We start from the raw sequence: 18,080 nt of genomic DNA on the forward strand, positions 1-18,080 counted from the left end.
GATACAGATATTGTTCCATTTGATTGCATCACTTAGTTCTCTAATTCTCCCCTCATACTCCTGGATTTTTTTTATCTCTCTTTTTCTCAGCTTCCTCTTTTTCCATAATTTTATCTTCTAATTCACCTATTCTCTCTGCCTCTTCAATCCATGCTATGGCTGCCTCCATTTTATTTTGCACCTCATTTATAGCATTTTTCAACTATAAAAAATAGCTCATGACTATTTCTTAGTCCCTTGATCTCTGTAGCAATAGATTCTCTGCTGTTCTCTATGCTTTTTCAAGCCCTGTGATTAATTTTATGATGATTATTCTAAATGCTTGTTCCGTTATATTGCTTAAATCATTTATGATCAATTTGTTAGCTGTCGCTACTTCCCGGACTTTCTTTTGAGGATAATTCTTCCATGTTGTCATTTTGGGTAGTCCCTGCAGTGGCTCCAAACTGCAGGACACTTCCCCTGTACTGTGGGGAGTAACTTGTGTTGGTGGGCAGGGCCACAGTCAGACCTGATGTCTGCCCCCAGCCCACTGCTGAGGCCACAGTCAGACTGGTGTGAACCTTATCTTCCCCTCTCCCAGGGGCAGGACTCACTGTGGAGTGGTGTGGCCCCTGCCTGGGCTACTTGCACACTGCCAGGCTTGTGGTGCTGTTTCGATGGGATCTGGCCAAGGGCATATTAGCCCGGGGGGATCTGCAAGGTGCACAGGGGCAGGAGGGGAAGGCTTAGCTCACTTTGCAGTGGGTGGTCCCCTGTGGGAGGGGCCCTGCAGCACCGGGAGGGAGGCAGACCCGTCACTGTTGGGATGAGCACCGGGTGTTGTATGGAAACCACTTTGACAATTAATTTCATATTATTAAAAAAAAGATATATGTACAAACTTATCAAGCTGTCACTTGGGATTTATTAACCTTACTGTATTTAAAAAAAATTTTTTTAGGGGTGTCTGGGTGGCTCAGTCAGTTAAGTGTCCAACTTCATTCAGGTCATGATCTCATGGTTCATGAGTTTGAGCCCACATCAGGCTCTCTGCTGTCAGTGCCGAGCCTGGAGCCTGCTTTGGGTTCTGTGTCTGCTTCTCTCTCTGCACCTTCCCCACTCATGCTTTGTCTCTCTTCCTCTCTCAAAAATAAATAAGCATTCAGGCTCTGTGCTGACAGCTCAGAGCCTGGAGCCTGTTTCAGATTCTGTGTCTCCCTCTCTCTCTGCCCCTCCCCTGTTCATGTTCTGTCTCTCTCTGTCTCAAAAATAAATAAACATTAAAAAGAAATAAATAAGCATTAAAATTTTTTTTAAATTTTTTAAATATATAATAGGGCCACCTGGGTGGCTCAAGTCAGTTAAGTGTCCAACTTCAGCTCAGGTCATGATCTCGTGGTTCAAGAGTTCAAGCCCTGCATCAGGCTCTGTGCTGACAGCTCAGAGCCCAGAGCCTGCTTTGAACTGTGTGTGTGTGTCTCTCTCTGTCCCTCCTCCACTTGTGTTCTGTCTTTCTCTCTGTCTCTCTCAAAAACAAATAAACCTTAAAACATTTTTTTAAGTGTATATATATATATATATATATATATTTATTTATTTATTTAAAAGTTGACCCTCAAAATTAGAAAATTCTCAGTCTCTTCCCATTTCAGGACTTCAAATCATCCACTCTTGCTTATTACCCTATGTGACTGGGAAAGCAAGTGTCTTCAACAAATACCTCTAACAAGAACTGTAGACATCAATTAAATCAATGAGAGGATGAATATGGAATATGATGACAAATATATATAATGCCCTATGACCTCATTGATTTACTAACTTTTAATCTTCCATTGCACAGAATCCTGAATTTCATACATTTCTGGTTATTTCTCAAAAATTTCCTTGCTGGGGCTCCTGGGTGTCTCAATTGGTTAAGTGTCCAACTTTGGCTCAGGTGATGATCTCAAGGTTGGTGAGTTCAAGACCCACATCTGGCTCTGTGCTGATAGCTCGGAGCCTGGAGCCTGCTTTGGATTCTGTGTCTCCCTCTCTCTCTCTGCCTCTCCCTTGCTCATGCTCTATCTCTGTCAAAAATAAATAAAAATTTAAAAAATTTTTTAAAAAGTTCCTTTTTGCCCTTTCTGACTTTAAATATAATTCTGGAAAAGTATCTGCCTATTGGATCCTTAACATCTACCATAACATAATCTGTAATGGCTTCTAAAACACGTTTTGGATTATGTGTGATCCCATATAATGTTGTTATGAATTATATTCTATCTTGGTTGTTCCCTCTTTGTTTCCTGTCTTCTCAAGTTTCTTTTGGGGGCAGATTAATAAAGATATTTTGTATCTGAAGACTTTTTTCTGCCTCCTAGGTATATATTTATCTCTGAGATGCACTGCCTTTGCACTCAGCTTTTTCTTGGATTTCCTTACATTTCTATAGGTGGTTCTGCCTTGACAGTTCTATCTACTGGCATACAAACTATCCAGATAAGATACTAAGTCAAGATTTTAACTTCTCTTGCTTCTATCCTATGGCTATGTTACAATTCTCTTCCCATATATCATTAGCTAATATATATACCTTATACTCTAAATCTGTCTTAGCCCCCGCTCATTGTTGGAACTTTAGATATGTATTGGTATGGATCCACTTGTTACATATTTAGTTATCACAAAGATAATCCCAAAGATAGTCTTCCTTGATTTTTGCCAAATCTACAAAAATTGTGTGAGCTTTTAATCTTCTGTGCAAGATTAGAGACTTCGTAGACCCAAGTGTGGAAAGAGAGGATTATTAAAAAAATAAATTCTCAAGGAATTTATAGATAGCACCTGCAGTTCGAGGCAGTGATGCTCTTGATTTTCATAGGCCTTGAAATGAGCAGTTTAATCCAAGTGTACCAAAATCTCAAGGAGCATTAGGCTTCAGGTGACATCTCAGTAACAGATATAAGTCTAATTAGCAATGTGAGATATGTTAGTAATTGGCAAATATGTATTAACAAAATATAGTCAATTAGTATTTAGTAAACAACTGGTGATATGGAGTAAATTAGTAGCTTGTAGTAAATGCTTATTAGTGATGTGTAATGAGCCTGGATCATGGAATGCTGGTAGGTGGCTTGACTTGCTTCTTACCCCGTACTCCTGAGAATACAGGAAACAGGGCAAGCATCTTTTCCATACAGTCATATTAAAAGTTCCACGGATCCCAAATGTTACATTAAAAGAACCAACTTTTCCTGTGTCCTGTAACATTGATGCATGGTAGTTAAAAAAGAAAATTCCATGCTCTTGAAAAGAAAAAACTTTATATGAACCAGCAGAAAGCTGTATCCATAGTTGGAACTTCAAAGTTACTCTTTCTACTCCTCTTCCCTTTAACTACCATCTTTACACCAGTCCTAGTCTCAACCTTTGGTGCTTTAGGCTGCCATCTTTTCAAGTTCTGACTTTGGGGAAACTACAAGATTAAGAAGCAGTCACCCTCTTGGCTTACTCTCTGACACACTCATGTTGCCAAGGGGAAAGGAATCCACTGTCTACCAGTTGTACCTTTCTTTTTTTAAAAAAAAATTTTTTTTTCAACGTTTATTTATTTTTGGGACAGAGAGAGACAGAGCATGAACGGGGGAGGGACAGAGAGAGAGGGAGACACGGAATCGGAAACAGGCTCCAGGCTCTGAGCCATCAGCCCAGAGCCTGACGCGGGGCTCGAACTCACGGACCGTGAGATCGTGACCTGGCTGAAGTCAGACGCTTAACCGACTGCGCCACCCAGGCGCCCCCAGTTGTACCTTTCTATGATCCCTGTCACATTTCCCTTCTTAGACAGAGTCACTTCCTATATCCACAGGGTATTTTGAGGGAAGCCCTCAGTCCTATGAGCCCTCTCGATGTCTCTCTGCATTACTAGAAAAAGAGGCACTTCTTGAAGGTAGAGTGGAATCTACATGACACAACATGCTCATTGTTTTTTATTTTTTTTTTCTTTCTTTTTTTTTTTTTTTTTTTTTTTTTTTAAATTTTTTTTTTTTCAACGTTTATTTATTTTTGGGACAGAGAAAGACAGAGCATGAATGGGGGAGGGGCAGAGAGAGAGGGAGACACAGAATCGGAAACAGGCTCCAGGCTCTGAGCCATCAGCCCAGAGCCTGACGTGGGGCTCGAACTCCTGGACCGCGAGATCGTGACCTGGCTGAAGTCGGACGCTTAACCGACTGCGCCACCCAGGCGCCCCCTCATTGTTTTTTAAATTGCAAACAACAATTTTAGAATCAGACCAGTCTGGGTTCAAATTCTGATTTTATTACTTAATATTGGAGAGAGTCAAAGGAAACTGGACATACCCTTTCTCAATTTGTTTCTATAAAAAGGAATAATGAAACCTACTTTGTAGGGCTGTTGTATGGATATGGGATAATTTATATTAGATGCTGGAATGTGGTCTGCGCAAAATAGGTTCTCAATTAATGGTAACTTGCTATTCTTAGAACAGCTTCTCTAGTATCAGGAAGAGAACTCCCTGGCGTAAACCAAGCAAACACTATAGTTGCTTCTGTGGAAGTAAGGGGAGCACTTTACAACGTGGATAATCTAAGTGTGTACTGCAAGCATTCAATAAATTCTAGTGAACAAATAATAATAGACTGTTTCCTGTTTATACCAGAAGAATATCTTTCTTTTTCCCTAAACAGCTCATGGACGTCATCGTCTTCAAGAGTTCATTGTACTCTGATATTCCCAGTTAATAAAATGCCATGTCCAACAAACAATATACTCTTAGCTGCAGATTAGTAAGTCGAAAGCTATTAACGAACACGTCAAGGTCTTGAATATGCCATTATAAGTGGTTCTCATAACATGACCTTGATTACTAAAAGATCTAGAAATATCTTCTGAATCATCAAAGACTAAATTGGTTCAATATGATTTTTCCATTGAGCATATATGTGGTATTCAAAGCCTTTGAAAATGGGAGCCGAGGGAAGCTCCTTGAGGAAAGGCCAGGGTGTTCTTGGTTATAGTCTAATGATCTATTTACACAATGCCTAGAGAAGTAAGAGCTCAATAAATATTTGTTGAACTTAAAAACAGAGGGTAGAGGGGTAAGGTATGTAGCATATATGGCCATTCAGTCTTCTAACCAGGGATTTAATTAGTAAGAACAACATATTGCTAAACAACAAGAGAAAACAGAGGCATTGTGTCTTAATATTAGTAACTAAAAAGCAGAATTTCCTTATGAGATGGAATTTCTCTAGTTATGCTGCCAAGGGAGTCACCCTATTATTTTCTCATCTGTGTGAACAGTGATTCCTAAAGATAGATAAAAGTGCAAGAGATAGGTTTCCTAAACATGCAGGCATTCCCCTAATTTGGCAATGTTACTTTCACAAAATTAGCACTTTAAAATTATATGCTGACTCCGCATTTGATTTTTACACACCAGATTTAGACTTTAGAACAGCAGCTAATGATCTAATATTTCAAGCCATCATTTACATAGCTGCCTGCCAGGCAACAATTTAATGTTGGTATCATTACTTCATTTGTCCCCAAAGCAGTTTGCATGATTAATGATTAAATACATATACATATATATATATATATATACACATATATATATAACAATCTTTCCATCATAGTTTTATGAAGATGTTGCTACTAGAAATAAGAAGCATAATTCAGATAAACTTCATAACACTGACATAAAGACAATAATTATTAGGCAATCCAAACCAGAATACAATAATCTCCAATTAGAAGCTTAAGGGGCACCTGAGTGGCTCGGTTGGTTAAGCATCCAACTTTGGTTCAGGTCACGATCTTATGGTTCGTGAGTGTGAGCCTCACATGGGGCTCTACACTGACAGTGCAGACTCTGGGATTTTCTCTCTCCCTCTCTATCAGCCCCTCCCCTGCTCATGCACACTCACTCTCTCTCTCTTTCTCTCAAAATAGATTAACTTAAAACAATTTTTTTTATCTACTTAAAGTGTATTTAACTCAAGATATTCAAAGATCAAAGGTATGAAATGTTGCAAGTACAACATCAAAGATTAGCTCTAAATAAATGCTCAGGTATAATTGTGAATTTGTGCTATAATATAGATTCCTCCTTATTACATAGAAGTCCATATACATATATCCCTTTTCAGAAATATATGGTGTAAAACAGAACGCGATCACCTGTGATTAAATGAGGAAATCGCACGTATGATAGAAAAATGAAGACTTTAGAAGCTTTTGACTGTCCCTTTTTCTGTAAACCTTTTTTAAAAAAACATTTTTTTTAATGTTTATTTATTTTTGAGACAGAGAGAGACAGAGCCTGAATGGGGGAGGGTCAGAGAGAGAGGGAGACACAGAATCTGAAGCAGGCTCCAGGCTCCGAGCTGTCAGCACAGAGCCCGACACGGGGCTCGAACTCATGGACCATCAGATCATGACCTGATCCAAAGTCGGACGCTCAACCGACTGAGCCACCTAGGCGCCCCTGTAAACCTTTTTTTTTTTAACATAGCCCTGCTTTAAAATACTGGCATGTGCCGTTTGTAACATATGCATATTCTTTCTCTTCCACTCAGTTGGAGACAAAGTAAGGTTTCTTAAATCTCAGTGAGATTATGATGATTTTTGAAATGCGAACGTTGTGGTTCTACAACCTCAACCGCCAAATATCAGCCTTGCTGAAGCTAATGTGAAGATAACTTAAGAGAAGGCAGAGTGACACAGGCTGAGAAGAAATGGGTAGCCTTCATACCTAATACATTACTTCATTCCTTCTGTCAAAAGCCAAGTTGCCAGTCTCCCCTGGCAGACCTTGTTTTCCACCAGCCCTCTGTTCATGCCAGGTCTTGGAAGCAGGGCTGTGCCGGGAGCATTCATGGGCCCTCCATCACCTTCAAAGTGCCTCACCTTGACGGATTCCTGGTTCCTGTGTTGCCCCAGAACGTGCAGCCCAGGCTCCTTCTGTCTTTCTGGAACATCTGCGTACAAAGAAGAAGGGAGTTTTCCCCCAGACTGATGTTTTGTTTTCTCATTTCTCTTTTGGATCTAAATCTTTTATATTTGCTAACCTAAACTTACTCTGACATGCTTTGTGTGAATTTTTGTTTTGAACCAGAAACATCAAATTTAACCTAGCATTCTTGGGAGAAATCACAAAATGACTGCTTTAACTGATATTTTATTGAATTAGGACATATATTACAACATCTGTTTCATAGTTACTATAATAAATAATGTTTCACTTCTCAAGAGTGAGTTATAAAAATAATTGATTTTGACATCAGCCCATCTATTTAATATGATCTATAAAGTGTTCAAAAATTTCTAAATAATATGATGGCCTGACAAAGGAACCAATCTGCTAGCTGGGACTAGGATCTCTGTCTAGGGGATCCCAAAGACACAGTTACAAAGACTGTAGGTGTCTGCTGTGTAGTCCCAAAGTTTGTTTATCCATCCAGCATAGCCTGGTGTAAAAGTCTCGTATTTGTTTCTATGGTTATAAATGATCCCACCCTTCTGGACATTTACATTGAATCAGCCAGCCAGCCAGCCAGCCAGTTGTACAAAAAAGGGTCTGGGAGTAATTAAAATTAGAGTTATATATATATATATTTTTTTGCCATTTTACCATTCTTTGTCAGACTCCAACAAAATCAACATATCTGAGACAAGAACAGCATATGTGAAAATGGTGAAGATACATTAGCAAACATAAGACCACATGAGTAATTAATGCAAGCTATTAATGTGTGTGGATCAGGTGTCCCTCCCTACACCTCACCAGCTGTGTCTGCCACCGGAATGCAAACAAGTCCACCCGAGCCTGGCCCACTGAGGGGTGGGCCCAGTAGGGCCCGAGTTGTGTGAGGAATCCTGGAGACTCCTGGGAAGGAACTCTTCCTGAGGAGAGGAAAGATTTGTTCTAGTGACAGTGCTTCCACTGTCAGAGGAGGTGGGGATAATGGGAACAGCAAAACATTTACCTCTCAGATTTGTCCTTCAATATTCTCTTCAGGAAGTGGCAGTGAGGGAGCTGCCAGTAAAGGTGGAAGTAAGCCTCTGTGGCATTTTGGGAAATGGGAGACTCTTGCCTGGCACACAGTGTCTCCAAAGCATTGGTGGCAGTGGTAGTGAAGTCGTGAGGGCAGCAGCCCCAGCACTGGAGGGCCCCGAGCACCTATCAGGCAGGAAGAGAGGGATGGCGGGCCCTTGCCAGGCACCTCAGTATGGCGCCACCACCAGAGTTGTGGCATACTAATTTATTGAACTTTATTTCTATTTTGCATTGGAAAGGGATGAAGCAATGGTTATAGTTCTGAGAATAGCAAGACCTTGGGCCCCACTTCATAAGAAGGCCAAGGGCTCCAACACTTGCCTGTTGCCCCAGCAGAGCCATCTGGTTTTATGGAACCGCACAGGCTTGGGTAATGAGCGTATCTGTAGGCCTTCCCAAATATTTAGAACCACACACAACTCCGAAGCCTTCGCCAGGATTCATAGGGCCCCCAGCAGTGATAGATTATGTATTCCAGTCTGGCAGAATGGGAGCTATGAACGTACTTAATTTGATTTGGAAAAATTTTGACAAGTGTGCCATTTCTCATGTTAGAGCATTATGATGGAATCACATCCATGCCAACGACATTGGGGGGATGGAACAAAAGAAATTCTATGATTGCTAATGACTCCATTTTTGCTCCCCAAGCTAGAACAAAAAGAGTTACAAAACCAAATGCTAAGAAGTTGCTGAGGTAACCGTTTTCAGCTAATGCCAAACACCAACCACTTACATAGAGTAAGTGGTAGGAAAGAAACGTGTGTTGCAAGGAAAAGAAAAAAACATATGGCATGACTCTGGCCCAGTGACAAGCATCGATTTCTAAATAAAAATTTCTTATTTATCTGGGAAGTTGTTGATTAAATAGCAGTGGTAATCACAGACTTTAGTTTCACTGCTTCCAACTCGTCTGTTTTGCTCAAGCTTAACAAACTGCCCACCCTCATTCGTGCCTATAGTATCTGATCTATGAGAGCCAATATCAGTTAAAGGGCATCATGCGTTGTGAAGAAGGCCTGTACACAGTTGCCTTACAATTGCCACCATTCTGGGGGCGCCTGGGTGGCTCAGTCGGTTGAGCTTCCGACTTCGGCTCAGGTCATGATCTCGCGGTCCGTGAGTTCGAGCCCCGCGTCGGGCTCTGTGCTGACAGCTCAGAGCCTGGAACCTGCTTCGGATTCTGTGTCTCCCTCTCTCTCTGCCCCTCCCCTGCTCATGCTCTGTCTCTCTCTGTCTCAAAAATAAATTTAAAAAAACATTAAAAAAAAAAAACAATTGCCACCATTCTGGTCTCACATGAAGAGAGTGATCATGGAAGTCAGATATTTACTGATGTGAGGCAAGTCAAGTACTGTCTATCCTAAAGGATGTGAGGGGGTGGAGGGGTGGGGAGGAGTAAATGTAATATTTGATATAAATCATACTTAATTACCAAAGAAGTTTAGTGAACAGTCTTGAAGGCCAAGCCTAGAATAGTTGTGACAGATTTGTTGCAAAAAAGAGTATGTTAGAATTTCTGTTTGTATTTTTGTATCTTATTTGTTTACAATTTTTTTAGTGTTTATTTATCTTTGAGACAGAGGGAGAGACAGGGTGTGAATGGGGGAGGGGCAGAGAGAGAGGGAGACAGAGAATCCGAAGCAGGCTCCAGGCTCTGAGCTGTCAGCACAGAGCCCACTGCAAGGCTCAAACTCATGAACCACGAGATCATGACCTGAGCCAAAGTCTGATGCTTAACCAACTGAGCCACCCAGGCCCCCCTCTACTTGTATCTTATATAATCCTCAATCATTTGAAATATACGGATTGACACTGGTGCCCATACTCCAATGTGTCAGAAGGTCATGCGCCATTAACAAAATGAGGGAGCAATCCCAAAACACAGAGAGGCCACCTCTCTGTGAGTAGCTCCTACTTGTGAGTGTGCATTCAGTATATTAAGGCTTATCACTGTGCCCAGTTAAGTGAACTTACAGAGTTTATTTTCTAATTCACAAAATGGGCAAGCGAATTAAACATACTCTTAAAATGAGGTCCCAAACTGAAATATTCCCCATAATACAAACATGGGCAATTAGACTGGCCACTTTCTTTCAGTTATGAATTGAAAACAAAGAAATTTTTTTAAACGTATCCAGGAGTTGTTTAGAATCATTAAGGATGAGCTTGGAAATTACAAATTCAACTTGTTAAGGTTAAACCTTGCACTAATGATATAAAATCACTTAGGATATTAGCTAATAATGTTTAGAGCCACTGCTATCAGCAAGTCATTTATAAACTAAGAAACTAGAAGATATTAAAATAAGTTTTGATGAGGGAACATATTTTTGTGCTATCAATTTTTCTAACGTTTATTTATTCTGGAGAGAGTGGAAGTGGTGGAGGGGTAGAGAGAGTGGGAGGGAAAGAATCCCAAGCAGGCTCCACACTGTCAGTGCAAAGCCCAATGTGGGGCTCAGACTCACACACCATGAGATCATGACCTGAACTGAAACCAAGAGTCAGATGTTCAACCAACTGAGCTACCCACTGTGCCCCACTGTGCTGTTAATTTTAAAATAATGTTAAAACATTACATATTTCACCTTCATCTTACTCTTTTATAATTCCTTTTGTTTTTATCTCTTTTATAATGTACATATAAAAATGTGGGAAAAACTCCTAATATGGGTGAATCAATAAAGCTCAGAAACCATTCTTATGGTTGCAAATCAGGAATATATACAAACATTTCACAGAGTGCTCTGAAGTCTTAACCTGCAAATGTGATTGAATCTTTCTCTAAAATTGGGCCTTAGATATTTAAAAAAAGGATTCTGAGATAAGAATAAAATTTTGCAACCACTGCATCCACTATAGGCAGTCTTATACCTTAATCTATAATTGGTAGAAAAAAAATCCGCCCATTTTAGAAATATGCTCCCAATCATTTTTTATTCACTGGAAACATAGAAATCCTGTTGTTAGAACTTTAAGTCAACATAATTGCCAACATACAACCAGTTCCTCCATGGAAGCTCAGGAGTGAAAGGTTCAAGGAGATACACAAGGAGAACAGTTAGGTTTATTGTCCATAAGTGGCTTTGAGTTCTGATAACAATACAACTGCATGTACAGATATATAGCATACATTTTACTAAACAATTGTTTTGATGTTTAGTCATTTTTGAGAGGCAGAGACAGAGCACAGGTCAGGGAGGGGCAGAGAGAGAGGGAGACACAGAATCTGATGCAGGCTCCAGGCTCTGAGCTGTTAGCACAGAGCCCAACGTAGGGCTTAAACCCACACACCTTGAGACCATGACATGAGCCAAAGTGGGACCCTTAACTGACTAAGCCCCCAGGGGCCCTTAAGCCATATTTAACTTAACTAGTTAAATTAGCCCTCAGCTAGACATAGTTTTAAAGCCAAGATAAAGATTAATCATACTTTTAGTATTTAAATCTCTTCCTTGGAGATGCAGAGATAAACCATTTGGAAACAAAAAGAAAACGTCTTTTTAAAATCTGAATTCTTCAAAGGCAAGGGAATTAAAAGCAAAAATGAACTATTGGGACCTCATCAAGATAAAAAGCTTCTGCACTATGAAGGAAACAATCAACAAAACTAAAAGGCAACCAATGGAATGGGAAACGATATTTGCAAATGACATACCTGATAAAGGGCTAGTATCCAAAATCTATAAAGAACTCACCAAACTCCACACCCGAAAAACAAATAATCCAGTGAAGAAATGGGCAGAAGACATGAATAGACACTTCTCTAAAGAAGACATCCAGATGGCCAACAGGCACATGACAAGATGCTCAAAGTCACTCCTCATCAGGGAAATACAAATCAAAACCACAAGGAGATACCACCTCACGCTGGTCAGAGTGGCCAAAATGAACAAATCAGGAGACTATAGATTCTGGAGAGGATGTAGAGAAACGGGAACCCTCTTGCACTGTTGGTGGGAATGTAAACTGGTGCAGCCGCTCTGGAAAACAGTGTGGAGTTTCCTCAAAAAATTAAAAATAGATCTACCCTATGACCCAGCAATGGCACTGCTAGGAATTTACCCAAGGGATACAGGAGTGCTGATGCATAGGGGCACTTGTACCCCAATGTTTATAGCAGCACTTTCAACAATAGCCAAGTTATGGAAAGAGCCTAAATGTCCATCAACTGATGAATGGATAAAGAAATTGTGGTTTATATACACAATGGAATACTACTTGGCAATGAGAAAGAATGAAATCTGGCCATTTGTAGCAGTGTGGATGGAACTGGAGAGTGTTATGCTAAGTGAAATAAGTCAGGCAGAGAAAGACAGATACCATATGTTTTCACTCATATGTGGATCCTGAGAAAATTAATAGAAGACCGGGGGGAGGGGAAGGAGGAAAAAAAAAAGTTACAGAGAGGGAAGGAGGCAAACCACAAGAGACTCTTAAATACTGAGAACAAACTGAGGGTTGATGGGGGGGGGGGGAGGAGAGGGGAAAGTGGGTGATGGGCACTGAGGAGGGCACCTGCTGGGATGTGCACTGGGTGTTGTATGGAAGCCAATCTGACAATAAATTGCATATAAAAAATCTGAATTCTTTTCAGTTCTCTGTATGCTTGCAAATGTTCATAATGTGACGTTGAAAAATTGGCATTTTTCTGGCTTAAATGTGGAGACGTAAATTAATGTTTAAATGTGTAGAAATTCCTATCCCAGAAGAGTATAAATTATAAATGCAGACATTAATAATTATCCTTTATACTTGCTCGTCTATCTGTATTATAGCCTTGTGCATGTGAAAACTATAGATGGGATTTTAATTAGCAATAATCGCGCCTCGGATAAACCTCATTGGCTACGATACTGCCACTGAGCAAAGCTTCTAGATGGGATTTTAAAAGGACAAAATACATCAAGCGAAATCCTTTGCTATATATTAATATACTCTGTATACTAAGTTGTAGAAATTGTGATGGAAAAACATTATTAGATTTTAACTAAACATAGAATTTGAGAAATGAAATTCATCCTGCCTCTCATTTTATAGAAAAGGGAACAGAGTCCCTGCAGAAACTAAATGCCCCCCAAGGGCTGCATGGCTTACGTGGAGAGCCCAATGCGGTGGGCTTTCTATCACCTCACACTGCTTGTCATAAGATACATCTATATCTACATATGCATCTATCTACATCTACCTATATCTATGTATCTATATCTATACATATACATAGATATTTTTTAATGGCATTAAAAACAAAATTAAATCAAATAGTAATTTTTTCACTGGCATGCCCCTTCTCTCTTTGTATTTCCTCTTCATAAGGGTCAGTGACCTCCACGGACGATAAATCAAGATGGTATTTTTTTCTCGTAGGAGACTGTGACAGTTCATGATGGTTGACATCTTGACTGCTTGACGCCTGGAGCTTCTCATTTCAGGTGCATACTGATTGGCTACACTTGCTCTTCTCTTTGCCCTGGTTTTATACCTTCCCTCTGAGTCAAGTCTCCACTTGCATGATTCCCATTTATTTAGCACCTAAATGGTGCCTGATGCTAAGGATTTACAGGGGAAATGGACCCCATCTCCACCATGAAGGCTCTCCATCCAGTGCACAGGGAACCAAGTATTTACCTCCTCCCCTCACACTTTTGTTCCTGCTGTGCTGAGGATATCAAAATGCAGAGCAATGAATCCTCTGGGGTTGCACCTGAGACACATGAGTGTTCAGGTGAGGTTAATAATTCGGCATGCCTCCAGGTGATCTTCTTTACATAGTCTCTAGGCATTACCCAGAGCAGCAGCTAAGTGCAAGAGAAAGGAAGAAAAAAGAAACTGATATCCCTGTTCAGCGTTGCTTCTGTGGTGCTGAGAGCATCAGGCAAACTTTCTATGTGGAGAAGCCTGGAATTAGGGTATGGGTGGAGCCATACCTAACATCTGTATTTTATCTGGCCTTTACTTTGATGGACATTTTCTCTCTAAGGGTATGTCATGACCTTGTGGTGTGTCTAATTCTGTGATGGATGACATTGTAACAAAGTTCTATAGTCTCTCCCCTTCTCTCATGTTAATTCCTGCCCTGTTACACAGAATTCGATGTCTCTAGAAGTTAAATATCTTGAGATTTTTGGCTTCTCTGGCATGAAGCCACCCAAAACTGGCCTAGGTCTTTGATTTCTTATAGAAATCTAGCATATGCTTATGACAAGCTATTTGATTGGCTCAAACAAATAAACATGAATATGATTGATCTACAGGCTCTGTTTAGACATTCAGATGCTTGGTTTGACTGGTCTACTTAGATTATTTTTGGCCCCATGAAATGATAGACATTTTTTTTTTTGCTTTTCACAGTATTAAAAATAAGGTATCTTCAGATGATTCATGATTTCCTTATTCCTCCCTATGCTTCCCACACACCCCTTTTGCTTCCCAGAGGTGTAATTGTTCTTTGGGCTGTGCCCAATCCCTTCAATAATGCAAGGCAGAAGATGTCTCACAGCAATCAAACTAATGAAATATAAAAGGTTATTAAGAAAAGAAAATTTCATAAATATCTATAGGGCAATGGGACCATGAGCAATAAGCTTCATGAGAATATAATAACATGTCTTTGTATCTTTCATGAGGCTCTCTGAGTGCTTTATGTACTAGTCAGTATTATTAGTCTACAGATGAAGACATTGACACATAGATGTGCATTCCCAAGGTCATACAGAGTCGAGAGCAGAGCAGCAAAAGGAAGAGTGAGTACACATCCTACAAAGCTCTATTTATACCAAGTGTGTTTTCAGAAGAGAGGAACAAAGCTCGTGAGTGACAACAAAGCACCACGTATTTCTCTTATTCCAGACAAAGGTCTGAGAGAGGAGAGAATGGAGAAAGAGAGAAAGAAAGCAGGGTTTGAGTTTATATGATGGGAAAGAAAGATATTTGTCTGACATTTGGTTTTAAAACATTTTTGGCAATAACTGTGTAAATAATTACATGAACCAAAGTAAAAATTATGTAGTTTAAAATCAACTTACCTTTTTTTTCCCCCATTTAAATCCTGCACAAGCCTGCTGCCTCCACCAAAGCTACCAAAGCTACCAAAGCACCATAGTTCACTTTCCTTCATAGTTCCTGGCACATCATAATCTCTTAAAGACCTACTGAATGAATAAATGATAAATAGATAAATAGAAAGATAGATAGAAAGGTATTGATCCCTATCTTAATATTAATTACCATCCCAATGATGAGAATGCCGGCTAAGAACAAGTAATTTGGACAAAGTCACACAAGTAGCTCATGGTAGAGCTGGGATTTCTAACTCTCCCTCTGTGTCCTCAAGTTAAAGGCTTATCAGAGTATTTCAACCACACACAGTGCTCTTCTTAGAAAAGATCCAGCAAATATAATGTTCTCCGTTTTGTTACATTTTCAGCAATGTTCGAGAATCTCATGAACTTTATCCCACATTGTCTAGGTCTACCTTAAATTCCTCACCAATGGTTTATGTCATTAGTTTAGTAATGGAATACCATTTCACTGTGACCTCTCTAGTGCTATTGTTTCATCAAGTGTATTTTGTAACTTCAATTTTAGGTTCTTTGTGAAGGCACAGGTCCTGTGTTATTTACATTTTTGCATGACCCTCAGCATCTCGTGCTGTGTTATTCACATAGTAGGAGATACTTAGGACTTTTAGCAAATAGATTAAAATGAAAGGACATCATTAGTGCCTCTCTGTGATTGGACATTAATATACACCACGGAGGTTTCTATCATTCTCACAGCCAACATCTTATCATTATAAGGCTCACTGAAGCAATAATCAATGATCCAGACCTAGTCCATGAGACAGGTCCAAAAAATAAAGAAATCTGATGTATCAAGATACAGTAGTCTCTGTACTTTGTTCCTTTGTCCTCAATAAATGATGACACTCACTTGGATTAAAGTGATATAACTCAAAATTCAATACTTTTTAGGTGCTGCTAGGTATGAGAAATATTGAAGCCTTTAGGACCACATTATACCCAAATGGGGATATTTTTACAGTTCTTAGGTGTTCCAGAAACCATGTGTGTGACCATTTCCCACATTTATAACATGATTAGTAGTTTCTACTCTCATCAAAGTGAAAGGAAAGCACTGGTTGTACCAAAGGGAGGGAGGGCCACATAGCCAATGGGTTCCAATGACCTAAGCACAAAGTATGATCTACAAAAAAATATCCAATGGCTGCACTAATCCAAAGAAGTTGGTAGGCCATGTTTGTTAAGAGTGGAACTTTCTTGCACAGGTACTGACAGCTGGTAATGAGATACAGAAACTGTTACCACATCAGTAGCCCCAATTCTTCCCGGCCTGGAGCTTTCCCAAGATTTGTGCCCTCTGCTACCGTGTTTATGATACACAGCACAGCATGGGCTGCTGAACGTGCCCATTTTTCAGTTCAAGGGGTGCTCAACCATTTCTTCCACATCTTTACTCATGAGAAGTGATTTTTCCAAATTCGTAGATGCTGGAAATGACCCAAACATAGCTCACTAAACTAATTTCCCTCAGAATTTTTAACTGCATGTGCATTTGAGCATAAACACTATCCATATGTTTCTGATTCATTTACACTGAACTCATCAAAGGACTGTGTTGTAAGAGTTGTTTGATGTCCAAGAATACTTGAGGTTTTTTTTTTTTTAATGGAATTTTATACTTTCTTTCACCATTTTTCTTAGGAAGCCAAATGCTGTTGAGAGTAAACAAACTTGGACCCCCAAGGATCTGGGGTTTACCCTTATATACAAAACTCAGGAAGATAATTTGACAGCTTGGCAGGAAAGGCATCCCTAGCCTTGGGTATATGTTGGCACTATGCCCCAAAGGATAGGAAGGCCTTAGGGTGAGCAAGGAAACTTCTTTCAGGAGACCTTCTTTCATTTGGTGGTTTATTCGTTTCAATTCCAAAAATTCATCCCAAACTCTTGGACACTACTTGAGGTCTCTCCCTTGCCAGTTTGAAGAGAAAGCTTAAAATGTTGCTACTGTAATTGTCCTTTATTTTTTGGAAGGGAACTGCATGAGACTTTTTAGGAGAATAGTATTTGTCCACCTGAGCGCATCGTGTCGTCCTACACTTATATGCTAAAAAGACAAGACAAGCATCTCTGGCTACAGCTGAGAACTAATTAAAGTTGCTCTTTTACAAACATTATGTGGCTCATTCCATTCTTCCTTGATTAAGAACAAAAGAGAAGGGAGTCATTTATTGCCATGAGTCACTTGAGGTACAATGGAAGGAATTCCAAGACGCTGCTGAGACAAAACAAAACTGACATTATGAAAGCCATGTCTACGCACTAATTTAAACTGTCAACTTACTACCAAGGAAGACTCCTAACAGACAGAGAATTAAAGCTTTAAAGACCTCATAAATCACTGAGGAGATTAGCACCAGCATGAATGAGTTAAAATACATTTCTGCCTTCAGAGTGTTAGACTGGTTCAAAGCAGTCCTCTAGGATTTGATGGGAAAATTAGTTGTAATAACTAGGAAGAGAAAAATTCTCAAATATAGCTTCTTGGGGATTTGGGAGTGCAAGTTTCACCCACCACAGTTATTTCAGGTACTTGAGTTAGTGAAATATAATATAGACGTTTTCAGGACCTAGTATATAGCACAATAAAAATGACTTGAAAACTGTTAGAATTCAAAAACATTATTTACAAATACCAAACATTTTTCCAACCCCCAAACCACTAAAAATAGCTAAAATGTCAACCTAAACGTATGACTCAGCAGCGGTTTTAACACCACTGCGTCCATCTCCTATTTCTTATTTGTGCCTCTCTCCAAGAATCCTGCTGCATATGTGTTACTCTCCAGCAAGACCCATCACTGTGGCCCCCATTAGGTGGAGTTTCCAGGCTCTGTTGCCAACACCAAGAATTCTTCAGAGAAAACTTTGTGGGGATTTCCATTAATTTTTATATTTTAATATTGCCTCTTGAGGGCTTTGGGGTTGGCAATAAAGGCACTTCTTAC

At 39.8% G+C, this 18,080-nt stretch overlaps 1 pseudogene; it reads right to left on the minus strand.

Annotated features, from left to right (window-relative positions):
• Positions 1-12,725: 12,725 nt before the first annotated feature.
• LOC122469652 lies at positions 12,726-12,924 on the minus strand (annotated as a pseudogene).
• Positions 12,925-18,080: the final 5,156 nt, after the last annotated feature.

The sequence above is a fragment of the Prionailurus bengalensis genome, chromosome B3, assembly GCF_016509475.1.
Source record: "Prionailurus bengalensis isolate Pbe53 chromosome B3, Fcat_Pben_1.1_paternal_pri, whole genome shotgun sequence".
NCBI lineage: Eukaryota > Metazoa > Chordata > Mammalia > Carnivora > Felidae > Prionailurus > Prionailurus bengalensis.